The following is an 11,192-nucleotide window of genomic DNA, read 5'->3' on the forward strand; positions in this document are numbered from 1 at the left end:
TCCTAGAGATGTGACCGTACTGACAACATGCTAACTCAGCCCCCTAGAGATGTGACCCTACTGACAACATGCAAACTCAGCACCCTAGAGATGTGACCCTACTGACAACATGCTAACTCAGCCCCCTATAGATGTGACCCTACTGACAACATGCTAACTCACACTTTCTGAGGGCCTTGCAGTCTTGTTAGTTTAGCTGGTTGGTGCAGTTGGTTAATCAAGAGAGACAAACTATTCACAACATACACAGTGGTGAGAGAATTAAACTCATGTTGATCTAAATCACCTATCATATGTTTTTTGTTTTGCAGGTTTGTTGATGTTTCATGACTTCCTGGAAGGGTTATGACTGGAACTTGAAGCAGGAGAACAGCCAATCAGAACGTGTGTCTGCAGCTTTCACGTTAACGCATGGTTTTACAGCAAGACCACTTTATTTGATTTCGCATGAGCATGAAAAACATACTTTTCTGTCCACAACCTGGGCTCCAGTCATGACCTGTTGTTACCACGGTGACAGGAGAACAGGGGTGTGGTCTGCTCCATCATGGCGTCAGGACAACAGTAGCCACGCCTCCAAGCATCTCTCAGACCAATGAGGTACAACAGGACGTTTGATTGACAGATTAGAGGAACACTTGGAGTCACCTTCTACAAGCCTTATATATTCTGTCCTGTAGCCACACCACTGGGGTGGGTGTATAATGTGGTTGTGTTTTTTAATAACAACGGGTGGTTTGGTTGTATATAAATGACACTGTAAAAACTTCTGAAGTTAGTCACTGATAGTTTGTTTTCTGCACTGGTAGGACAGCTTCGCAAAGCATTGGAATGAAATGCCTATATTGATTCCAACTTTATGAAAATGCTTGGGTGTTACTGCACATGTCTAATTATCAGCAGGAAATATTTGTCAAATCGAAATGGTAGCTTGATTTTAACCTAACTCCACTGCAACTCTCAAACATCACTTCTGTGAACATATTTCCTCAGAGTACTAATATTTTGATGCATGAGATTCACCTGGTTTGACTTAGTTTTCCTCATTTGCGAACATTGTATTATGAAATAAGGTGTTACTTCTATCAGTGTCTGTCTACTCTGCTCTGGCACTGACTGTTTTAAAGAGACATGAACACACAGCCACCTGGGGGACAGCAGGACAGAGAGGGAGACTTCATTCTAATGCTTTATGAGGGCCCACTGTGTAACATGGAATATGCCTCTACTATTAAAGACGTGGAGATATGAGAGCTCCCAATATATAATGTAGACTGTCACATTGGAAAGGGTTAGAGAGGTATTACCCCAATATATAATGTAGACTGTCACATTGGAAAGGGTTAGATAACTTTTACCCCAATATATAATGTAGACTGTCACATTGAAAAGGGTTAGAGAGGTATTACCCCAATATATAATGTAGACTGTCACATTGGAAAGGGTTAGATAACTTTTACCCCAATATATAATGTAGACTGTCACATTGAAAAGGGTTAGAGAGGTATTACCCCAATATATAATGTAGACTGTCACATTGGAAAGGGTTAGATAACTTTTACCCCAATATATAATGTAGACTGACACATTGAAAAGGGTTAGAGGTATTACCCCAATATATAATGTAGACTGACACATTGGAAAGGGTTAGATAACTTTTACCCCAATATATAATGTAGACTGACACATTGGAAAGAGTTAGATAACTTTTACCCCAATATATAATGTAGACTGACACATTGGAAAGGGTTAGAGAGGTATTACCCCAATATATAATGTAGACTGACACATTGGAAAGGGTTAGAGAGCGTTTACCCCAATATATAATGTAGACTGACACATTGGAAAGGGTTAGAGAGGTATTACCCCAATATATAATGTAGACTGACACATTGGAAAGGGTTAGAGAGGTATTACCCCAATATATAATGTAGACTGACACATTGGAAAGGGTTAGAGAGCGTTTACCCCAATATATAATGTAGACTGACACATTGGAAAGGGTTAGAGAGCGTTTACCCCAATATATAATGTAGACTGACACATTGGAAAGGGTTAACAGTTCTCATGCGTATTTGCTCCAATCATTGGTCATTATTTTAGCAGTGTAATGTTATGTTCTAAGCCTGCTGCAGTTTAAAGGGGCATTGTTTCTTTGGGGTTTGGTGCCATATTTCCTTCCGTTGATTCTCTTCATATGAGACCACCTAAAGCATTGATTGATGATCTGGTAACACATGACAACCAACATGGATGATCCCATTCATTATTTAAGCAGAAATAAATTGTGTTTAAACTGAAACAGTCTGAGGTTGTTTTCATCCATCTCTACAGTATGTTCCAAATACTTTGGGGGATTTTATTTAACAATTATTTAACAATTGAATAACATACACATACATAATGTTTGAATATTGTCCAGTTATGAGGTTGACTTACACTGAGAATACAAAACATTAGGAACACCTGCTCTTTCAATGACAGAAGGATCAGGTGAATCCAGGAGAAAGCAATGATCCCTTATTGATGTCACTTGTTAAATCCATTTCAATCAGTTTTTTTTTAAATATTTTTTTTCATTTATCTGTTATTTTACCAGGTAAGTTGACTGAGAACACGTTCTCATTTGCAGCAACGACCTGGGGAATAGTTACAGGGGATGAATGAGCCAATTGGGAAATTAGCCAGGACACCGGGGTTAACACCCCTACTCTTACGATAAGTGCCATGGGATCTTTAATGACCTCAGAGAGTCAGGAAACCAGTTTAACGTCCCATCCGAAAGACAGCACCCTACACAGGGCAGTGTCCCCAATCACTGCCCTGGGGTGTTGGGATATATTTTTTTAGACCAGAGAAAAGAGTACCTCCTACAGGCCCTCCAACACCACTTCCAGCAGCATCTGGTCTCCCATCCAGGAACTGACCAGGACCAACCCTGCTTAGCTTCAGAAGCAAGCCAACAGTGGTATGCAGGGTGGTATGCTGCTGTGTAGATGAAGGGGAGGATACGGGTTAAAGAAGGATTTTAAGCCTTGAGTCAATTTTTGTATTTGTATTTATTATGGATCCCCATTAGTTGGGGTTTATTATGGATCCCCATTAGTTCCTGCCAAGGCAACAGCTACTCTTCCTGGGGTTTATTATAGATCCCCATTAGTTCCTGCCAAGGCAACAGCTACTCTTCCTGGGGTTTATTATGGATCCCCATTAGTTCCTGCCAAGGCAGCAGCTACTCTTCCAGGGGGTTTATTATGGATCCCCATTAGTTCCTGCCAAGGCAGCAGCTACTCTTCCAGGGGGTTTATTATGGATCCCCATTAGTTCCTGCCAAGGCAGCAGCTACTCTTCATGGGGTTTATTATGGATCCCCATTAGTTCCTGCCAAGGCAGCAGCTACTCTTCCTGGGGTTTATTATGGATCCCCATTAGTTCCTGCCAAGGCAGCAGCTACTCTTCCTGGGGTTTATTATGGATCCCCATTAGTTCCTGCCAAGGCAGCAGCTACTCTTCCTGGGGTTTATTATGGATCCCCATTAGTTCCTGCCAAGGCAGCAGCTACTCTTCCTGGGGTTTATTATGGATCCCCATTAGTTCCTGCCAAGGCAGCAGCTACTCTTCCTGGGGTTTATTATGGATCCCCATTAGTTCCTGCCAAGGCAGCAGCTACTCTTCCTGGGGTTTATTATGGATCCCCATTAGTTCCTGCCAAGGCAGCAGCTACTCTTCCTGGGGTTTATTATGGATCCCCATTAGTTCCTGCCAAGGCAGCAGCTACTCTTCCTGGGGTTTATTATGGATCCCCATTAGTTCCTGCCAAGGCAGCAGCTACTCTTCCTGGGGTTTATTATGTGTGTGTGTAGAGACATGGATTGTGTATGTGTGTGTAGAGACATGGATTGTGTATGTGTGTGTAGTGTACATGTGTGTAGAGACATGGATTGTGTATGTGTGTGTAGAGACATGGATTGTGTATGTGTGTGTAGTGTATGTGTGTGTAGAGACATGGATTGTGTATGTGTGTGTAGTGTACGTGTGTGTAGAGACATGGATTGTGTATGTGTGTGTAGAGACATGGATTGTGTATGTGTGTGTAGTGTACGTGTGTGTAGAGACATGGATTGTGTATGTGTGTGTAGTGTACGTGTGTGTAGAGACATGGATTGTGTATGTGTGTGTAGAGACATGGATTGTGTATGTGTGTGTAGTGTATGTGTGTGTAGAGACATAGATTGTGTATGTGTGTGTAGTGTACGTGTGTGTAGAGACATGGATTGTGTATGTGTGTGTAGAGACATGGATTGTGTGTGTAGTGTACGTGTGTGTAGAGACATGGATTGTGTATGTGTGTGTAGTGTACGTGTGTGTAGAGACATGGATTGTGTATGTGTGTGTAGAGACATGGATTGTGTATGTGTGTGTAGTGTACGTGTGTGTAGAGACATGGATTGTGTATGTGTGTGTAGTGTATGTGTGTGTAGAGACATGGATTGTGTATGTGTGTGTAGTGTACGTGTGTGTAGAGACATGGATTGTGTATGTGTGTGTAGTGTATGTGTGTGTAGAGACATGGATTGTGTATGTGTGTGTAGTGTACGTGTGTGTAGAGACATGGATTGTGTATGTGTGTGTAGTGTACGTGTGTGTAGAGACATGGATTGTGTATGTGTGTGTAGTGTACGTGTGTGTAGAGACATGGATTGTGTATGTGTGTGTAGTGTACGTGTGTGTAGAGACATGGATTGTGTATGTGTGTGTAGAGACATGGATTGTGTATGTGTGTGTAGAGACATGGATTGTGTATGTGTGTGTAGTGTACGTGTGTGTAGAGACATGGATTGTGTATGTGTGTGTAGTGTACGTGTGTGTAGAGACATGGATTGTGTATGTGTGTGTAGTGTACGTGTGTGTAGAGACATGGATTGTGTATGTGTGTGTAGTGTACGTGTGTGTAGAGACATGGATTGTGTATGTGTGTGTAGTGTACGTGTGTGTAGAGACATGGATTGTGTATGTGTGTGTAGTGTACGTGTGTGTAGAGACATGGATTGTGTATGTGTGTGTAGTGTACGTGTGTGTAGAGACATGGATTGTGTATGTGTGTGTAGTGTACGTGTGTGTAGAGACATGGATTGTGTATGTGTGTGTAGAGACATGGATTGTGTGTGTGTGTGTAGAGACATGGATTGTGTATGTGTGTGTAGTGTATGTGTGTGTAGAGACATGGATTGTGTATGTGTGTGTAGAGACATGGATTGTGTATGTGTGTGTAGAGACATGGATTGTGTATGTGTGTGTAGGGTACGTGTGTGTAGAGACATGGATTGTGTGTGTGTGTGTAGAGACATGGATTGTGTGTGTGTGTGTAGAGACATGGATTGTGTATGTGTGTGTAGAGACATGGATTGTGTATGTGTGTGTAGTGTACGTGTGTGTAGAGACATGGATTGTGTATGTGTGTGTAGTGTATGTGTGTGTAGAGACATGGATTGTGTATGTGTGTGTAGAGACATGGATTGTGTATGTGTGTGTAGTGTACGTGTGTGTAGAGACATGGATTGTGTATGTGTGTGTAGAGACATGGATTGTGTATGTGTGTGTAGTGTATGTGTGTGTAGAGACATGGATTGTGTATGTGTGTGTAGAGACATGGATTGTGTATGTGTGTGTAGTGTATGTGTGTGTAGAGACATGGATTGTGTATGTGTGTGTAGTGTACGTGTGTGTAGAGACATGGATTGTGTATGTGTGTGTAGTGTACGTGTGTGTAGAGACATGGATTGTGTATGTGTGTGTAGAGACATGGATTGTGTATGTGTGTGTAGTGTACGTGTGTGTAGAGACATGGATTGTGTATGTGTGTGTAGAGACATGGATTGTGTATGCGTGTGTAGAGACATGGATTGTGTATGTGTGTGTAGAGACATGGATTGTGTATGTGTGTGTAGTGTACGTGTGTGTAGAGACATGGATTGTGTATGTGTGTGTAGAGACATGGATTGTGTGTGTGTGTGTAGAGACATGGATTGTGTATGTGTGTGTAGTGTATGTGTGTGTAGAGACATGGATTGTGTATGTGTGTGTAGTGTACGTGTGTGTAGAGACATGGATTGTGTATGCGTGTGTAGAGACATGGATTGTGTATGTGTGTGTAGAGACATGGATTGTGTGTGTGTGTGTAGAGACATGGATTGTGTATGTGTGTGTAGTGTATGTGTGTGTAGAGACATGGATTGTGTATGTGTGTGTAGAGACATGGATTGTGTATGTGTGTGTAGAGACATGGATTGTGTATGTGTGTGTAGAGACATGGATTGTGTATGTGTATGTAGGGTACGTGTGTGTAGAGACATGGATTGTGTGTGTGTGTGTAGAGACATGGATTGTGTGTGTGTGTAGAGACATGGATTGTGTATGTGTGTGTAGAGACATGGATTGTGTATGTGTGTGTAGTGTATGTGTGGGTAGAGACATGGATTGTGTATGTGTGTGTAGTGTACGTGTGTGTAGAGACATGGATTGTGTATGTGTGTGTAGTGTATGTGTGTGTAGAGACATGGATTGTGTATGTGTGTGTAGTGTACGTGTGTGTAGAGACATGGATTGTGTATGTGTGTGTAGAGACATGGATTGTGTATGTGTGTGTAGTGTACGTGTGTGTAGAGACATGGATTGTGTATGTGTGTGTAGTGTACGTGTGTGTAGAGACATGGATTGTGTATGTGTGTGTAGAGACATGGATTGTGTATGTGTGTGTAGTGTACGTGTGTGTAGAGACATGGATTGTGTATGTGTGTGTAGAGACATGGATTGTGTATGTGTGTGTAGAGACATGGATTGTGTATGTGTGTGTAGTGTACGTGTGTGTAGAGACATGGATTGTGTATGTGTGTGTAGAGACATGGATTGTGTATGTGTGTGTAGTGTATGTGTGTGTAGAGACATGGATTGTGTATGTGTGTGTAGAGACATGGATTGTGTATGTGTGTGTAGTGTACGTGTGTGTAGAGACATGGATTGTGTATGTGTGTGTAGAGACATGGATTGTGTATGTGTGTGTAGAGACATGGATTGTGTATGTGTGTGTAGAGACATGGATTGTGTATGTGTGTGTAGTGTACGTGTGTGTAGAGACATGGATTGTGTATGTGTGTGTAGAGACATGGATTGTGTATGTGTGTGTAGTGTACGTGTGTGTAGAGACATGGATTGTGTATGTGTGTGTAGAGACATGGATTGTGTATGTGTGTGTAGAGACATGGATTGTGTATGTGTGTGTAGTGTACGTGTGTGTAGAGACATGGATTGTGTATGTGTGTGTAGTGTACGTGTGTGTAGAGACATGGATTGTGTATGTGTGTGTAGTGTACGTGTGTGTAGAGACATGGATTGTGTATGTGTGTGTAGTGTATGTGTGTGTAGAGACATGGATTGTGTATGTGTGTGTAGAGACATGGATTGTGTATGTGTGTGTAGTGTACGTGTGTGTAGAGACATGGATTGTGTATGTGTGTGTAGAGACATGGATTGTGTATGTGTGTGTAGAGACATGGATTGTGTATGTGTGTGTAGAGACATGGATTGTGTATGTGTGTGTAGTGTACGTGTGTGTAGAGACATGGATTGTGTATGTGTGTGTAGAGACATGGATTGTGTATGTGTGTGTAGTGTATGTGTGTGTAGAGACATGGATTGTGTATGTGTGTGTAGTGTACGTGTGTGTAGAGACATGGATTGTGTGTGTAGTGTACGTGTGTGTAGAGACATGGATTGTGTATGTGTGTGTAGAGACATGGATTGTGTATGTGTGTGTAGTGTACGTGTGTGTAGAGACATGGATTGTGTATGTGTGTGTAGAGACATGGATTGTGTGTGTGTGTGTGTAGAGACATGGATTGTGTATGTGTGTGTAGTGTATGTGTGTGTAGAGACATGGATTGTGTATGTGTGTGTAGAGACATGGATTGTGTATGTGTGTGTAGAGACATGGATTGTGTATGTGTGTGTAGGGTACGTGTGTGTAGAGACATGGATTGTGTGTGTGTGTGTAGAGACATGGATTGTGTGTGTGTGTGTAGTGTATGTGTGTGTAGAGACATGGATTGTGTATGTGTGTGTAGAGACATGGATTGTGTATGTGTGTGTGTGTAGAGACATGGATTGTGTATGTGTGTGTAGAGACATGGATTGTGTATGTGTGTGTAGAGACATGGATTGTGTATGTGTGTGTAGAGACATGGATTGTGTATGTGTGTGTAGTGTATGTGTGTGTAGAGACATGGATTGTGTGTGTGTGTGTAGAGACATGGATTGTGTGTGTAGAGACATGGATTGTGTATGTGTGTGTAGAGACATGGATTGTGTGTGTGTGTGTAGAGACATGGATTGTGTGTGTAGAGACATTGATTGTGTGTGTGTGTGTGTAGAGACATGGATTGTGTATGTGTGTGTAGAGACATGGATTGTGTATGTGTGTGTAGAGACATGGATTGTGTATGTGTGTGTAGAGACATGGATTGTGTGTGTAGAGACATGGATTGTGTGTGTAGAGACATGGATTGTGTATGTGTGTGTAGTGTACGTGTGTGTAGAGACATGGATTGTGTGTGTGTGTGTGTAGAGACATGGATTGTGTGTGTGTGTAGAGACATGGATTGTGTGTGTGTGTGTGTGTGTGTGTAGAGACATGGATTGTGTATGTGTGTGTAGAGACATGGATTGTGTATGTGTGTGTAGAGACATGGATTGTGTATGTGTGTGTAGTGTATGTGTGTGTAGAGACATGGATTGTGTATGTGTGTGTAGAGACATGGATTGTGTGTGTGTGTGTAGAGACATGGATTGTGTATGTGTGTGTAGAGACATGGATTGTGTATGTGTGTGTAGAGACATGGATTGTGTATGTGTGTGTAGAGACATGGATTGTGTATGTATGTGTAGAGACATGGATTGTGTATGTGTGTGTAGTGTACGTGTGTGTAGAGACATGGATTGTGTGTGTGTGTGTAGAGACATGGATTGTGTGTGTGTGTGTGTGTGTAGAGACATGGATTGTGTATGTGTGTGTAGAGACATGGATTGTGTATGTGTGTGTAGAGACATGGATTGTGTATGTGTGTGTAGTGTATGTGTGTGTAGAGACATGGATTGTGTGTGTGTGTGTAGAGACATGGATTGTGTGTGTAGAGACATGGATTGTGTATGTGTGTGTAGAGACATGGATTGTGTGTGTGTGTGTGTAGAGACATGGATTGTGTGTGTAGAGACATGGATTGTGTGTGTGTGTGTAGAGACATGGATTGTGTATGTGTGTGTAGAGACATGGATTGTGTATGTGTGTGTAGAGACATGGATTGTGTATGTGTGTGTAGAGACATGGATTGTGTATGTGTGTGTAGAGACATGGATTGTGTGTGTAGAGACATGGATTGTGTGTGTAGAGACATGGATTGTGTATGTGTGTGTAGAGACATGGATTGTGTATGTGTGTGTAGAGACATGGATTGTGTATGTAGAGACATGGATTGTGTGTGTAGAGACATGGATTGTGTATGTGTGTGTAGAGACATGGATTGTTTATGTAGAGACATGGATTGTGTATGTGTGTGTAGAGACATGGATTGTGTGTGTGTGTGTAGAGACATGGATTGTGTATGTGTGTGTAGTGTGTGTGTGTGTGTAGAGACATGGATTGTGTATGTGTGTGTAGAGACATGGATTGTGTGTGTGTGTAGAGACATGGATTGTGTATGTGTGTGTAGTGTATGTGTGTGTAGAGACATGGATTGTGTGTGTGTAGAGACATGGATTGTGTGTGTGTGTGTGTGTGTGTGTAGAGACATGGATTGTGCGTGTGTGTAGAGACATGGATTGTGTGTGTGTGTAGAGACATGGATTGTGTGTGTGTGTAGAGACATGGATTGTGTGTGTGTGTAGAGACATGGATTGTGTGTGTGTGTGTAGAGACATGGATTGTGTGTGTGTGTGTAGAGACATGGATTGTGTGTGTGTGTGTAGAGACATGGATTGTGTGTGTGTGTGTAGAGACATGGATTGTGTATGTGTGTGTAGTGTGTGTGTGTGTAGAGACATGGATTGTGTATGTGTGTGTAGTGTGTATGTGTGTGTAGAGACATGGATTGTGTGTGTGTGTGTAGAGACATGGATTGTGTGTGTGTGTGTAGAGACATGGATTGTGTGTGTGTGTGTAGAGACATGGATTGTGTATGTGTGTGTAGAGACATGGATTGTGTATGTGTGCCGTTCAGAGGGGGACGTTTTAAGTGCCTTTGCGCAGGTAGCAGGTGCCAGACACACTGGTTTGTGTCAATAACTGCAATGCTGCAGGGTTTTCAGGCTCAGACAGTTTCCTGCGTGTAACAAGCATGAACGGTCCACCAGCCAAAGGACATCCAGCCAACTTGACAGAACTATGTGAACATGGGCCTTAGAGTTAACATGGGCCAGCATCGCTGTGGAAGTTGTTCGACACCTGGAGTCCATGCCCCGACGAACTGAGGCTGTTCTGAGGGCAAAAGGGAGTGCAACTCAATATCAGGAAGGTGTTCCTAATATTTTGTCCACTCAGTGTAGATGTAGCGTAGTTATTTCTGGACCATTCAGTTGAGCAGCGCCTTCCACAGGTGGCGACGGGGGGTCACTGTCTACACATACATCATCACAACAAACCACTACACACATTAACCACTCCGCTCTGTTGACGTTGCGGGAAGGAAGATGGCGGACAGTTCCAGTGAGAGCCATACTGACGGGGCTGCTAGCAGTTCATCTCCTCGTCTAACGTGTCCCAACCAGGCGTTATCCTTTCTCCGCTCAGAAGAACCGACTCGCTACAGAAAGAGGCCAGAGTGTTGAACATCGAGATAGAAACATTCAGACAGAAATATACAGCAGGAGGAGAACAACAAACTTCTCGTCTGTAGGAAGGCAGTCGCCTCTCTGTGCTACTGGTGGCTCTTAAACAATCTGATGGCCTTGAGATAGAAGCTGTTTATTAATCTGTCCCAGCTTTGATCTGTCCCAGCTCTCTGTCCCAGCTTTGATGCACCTGTACTGATCTTGCCTGCTGGCTGGATGGAAGCGGGATGAACAGGCAGTGGCTCGGGTGGCTGAGGTCCTTGATGTTCTTTGTGGTCTTCCTGTGACATCGGGTGCTGTAGATGTCCTGGAGA

The 11,192-nt window shown here is 42.8% G+C and overlaps 1 protein-coding gene across 16 annotated transcripts in view; it reads left to right on the forward strand.

The window, feature by feature from the left end:
- The window catches only part of LOC109884542 (ankyrin-3), a 196,756-nt gene extending 194,454 nt beyond the window's left edge, over positions 1 to 2,302 (forward strand). For all 16 annotated transcript variants that reach the window (XM_031820225.1, XM_031820226.1, XM_031820223.1 and 13 more), the window contains one exon: positions 312 to 2,302. The gene's annotated coding sequence lies outside the window, so the exon portion shown is untranslated. The remainder of the gene's footprint in view (positions 1 to 311) is intronic.
- Positions 2,303 to 11,192: the final 8,890 nt, after the last annotated feature.

The sequence above is a fragment of the Oncorhynchus kisutch genome, unplaced genomic scaffold (assembly GCF_002021735.2).
Source record: "Oncorhynchus kisutch isolate 150728-3 unplaced genomic scaffold, Okis_V2 scaffold3147, whole genome shotgun sequence".
Lineage (NCBI taxonomy): Eukaryota > Metazoa > Chordata > Actinopteri > Salmoniformes > Salmonidae > Oncorhynchus > Oncorhynchus kisutch.